Here is a 2,500-nt window from a genome sequence, read left to right on the forward strand (position 1 = left end):
TTATCTTGTGTTTCAGTTTTAGTTACTCTACATCTAGCACTTAATTCTCTTTTTTTTTTGAAGATTTTTAGGTTTGTGAAGTTTGTGCAAAAATAACCACTCTGCCATGTCAATCACATCAAAGAATCTGTATTTAATTTCTCAAATGATATATGCAAAATCCTATTCAAATCAAGATTAGGTTGACATGACCATCATAAAAATGAAGGTGCTGCAGAGTAAGCATATTACTAATATAAACAACAACATAAAAATGTCTATTATTTCCCTTTAGCAGAGCACTTTCTAACCTACAGTATCTAATCATCCTTTACTGTGTGTGATGTCAAAAACGCTTACTGCACAAGCAGAGATCTGTGTTTCTTTTGCCACAGACAATAAATCTTTAGTGTCTTCTTCTGATACGCATCACTCCACTTGATCTCAAGAGACACTGTATGTCTTTCTTTTTCCTTCTCCCTCCCTGAACAAGGTCACTTTCCAGTGATGATATAAGATATCAAAGAATATGTATAGGGGCATTCATTAATTAATATCTACTAGTAATTACTTCCTCAGTAGATCTTTCAGAACACTAAATAAGGACTTCTCAAACAAAACACCTGATGTATCCTTAAATATCCATTTCAGAAATGTAAAGAAACATCATGGGTTTCTGAAACATTTAAAGCACTCTTTTATGTAGTTTTGTTAAATATTTTGGGGATAATATGCTTTATTGGGGAGTTTCTGTAATTGTTGGGAAGTGTTTTGTGTTAAAATGAAATGCGTGAAAATTTAGAAAAAACTAAGAATGTGGAGAACAATTAAGGAATAGAGAAATAAAAATTTATAAAATAGAAAGGTAACAATAAAAATCAAATAATGTATTTCATAAATACTTATTTGTTCTATTTTTAACTAGCATTACTAACTTTGAAGTTGATTCCCAAAGTAAAAATTCAAGGAATTACTTTTAATTTTGTATTGATCTCATTTCACTTAGTAATAGCCTGGAACTTTGAAGATAATACAGCGTTGCTAAATAAAGCCAGTTTAACAATTGTCTTTCTCAACACTTGATTGCAGATGAGAAACTCTTTCCCCCAATGAGCAAAGAGAACAAGATAAACATATAAGGAAAATTCAATTTATAGGGCTTCCAATTTTTTTAAAGCAGCTCAAGGCAGTTGTCCTGTGAATTTCATAATATTCTTAGGACTATTGGTAGGGGCAGTTAGGTGGTGCAGTGGATAGAGCACAGACCCTGGAGTCAGGAGGACCTGAGTTCAAATCCAGCCTCAGACACATAATACTCACTAGCTGTGTCACTCTGAGCAACTCACTTACCCCAATTGCCTCACAAAAAAAAATGACTATTGGTATAATTTACTATCTTTGTGATGGAAAACTCACAGAATTACCCCCCAAATGATCATATATAATAATATAGCAATACTAATAATAATAATGGCAAAGAAAAAGTGTAGAAACTCACAAATGTATAAAATATATGTATAGTATCCTATGAAATCAACATATTTTATTTTTAATACCATAATAATTCAGATTTCTTTGCTGGTATGAAGAGATGGACAAAAAATTTTATGCAGCTTTTCCAGATCATGGGGGTACCATGCTTCTAACCCCTGTGATATAGAAGGGATAACTGTATGTATGTATGTTTGTATTTATGTATGTATGTATGCATTGTGTATATGTGCATATATGTATGTATATCTACATGAACATATATACATACATGCATGTATACATATGAAATATATATAAATATGTTACACAAATATGAATGTGTGTGTATGAAATCGCAAGTGGAGCATAACTACCTCCAGATGCCTCTCAGTGCTATAAACATAAGACCATGCTACTTCTTTTTCTCCCTGTGTTACCTTCTATACTTCATTCAAAAATAAGGAATAGCTCTTCTGTTTCAGCAAGTAGCCATATGCTTACTGAGCTTTGCGTTCCTCCTTGCAGCATCCAGCACAATGCCATACACATAAGAGACACTAAATAAATGTCCTTTAAATAAAGAGTTTGCATCTAGACAAAATGAGAGACTCAAAGAGCATTAATTTTATGAAGAGAGACATTCATCACATGATTTTGATCTATAGCAGATACCAAGGAGGTAGAAACTGAGACAAATGATGGGACACATCATCTTTTAGCCTGCATCCCTGCAAAGGCAAGTTGGGCTTGAGACAGGTCACAGTTAAACTGAGATATCTATGGCATGTCACACACAACCTTCTCCAGTCCATGTTTCACGCAGCTGCCAAAGGTAACATTACAAAGCACAATCTGATCATAGTATTTCCTTGCTCAATAAAATCCATGAGATCTTGCCCTAATGCCCTCAATGGCCAATACCTCCCACACCTAAATTTCCAAGAATTTATTTAAATATTCATTGGTATAGGTAAACATAGTCTTCTCTGATAGACTGTAAGCTTCATAAGTTCAGGGACTTTCACTTTTGTTATTATATCCCATGCCT

General features: G+C 33.5%; 1 protein-coding gene across 1 annotated transcript in view; it reads right to left on the reverse strand.

The window, feature by feature from the left end:
* ANTXR2 (ANTXR cell adhesion molecule 2) overlaps positions 1–2,500 on the reverse strand; it is a 210,424-nt gene that overhangs the window by 43,377 nt on the left and 164,547 nt on the right. The gene's annotated exons all lie outside the window — the stretch shown is intronic.

This window comes from Vombatus ursinus, unplaced genomic scaffold (assembly GCF_900497805.2).
Source record: "Vombatus ursinus unplaced genomic scaffold, bare-nosed wombat genome assembly UNPS02010461.1, whole genome shotgun sequence".
NCBI lineage: Eukaryota > Metazoa > Chordata > Mammalia > Diprotodontia > Vombatidae > Vombatus > Vombatus ursinus.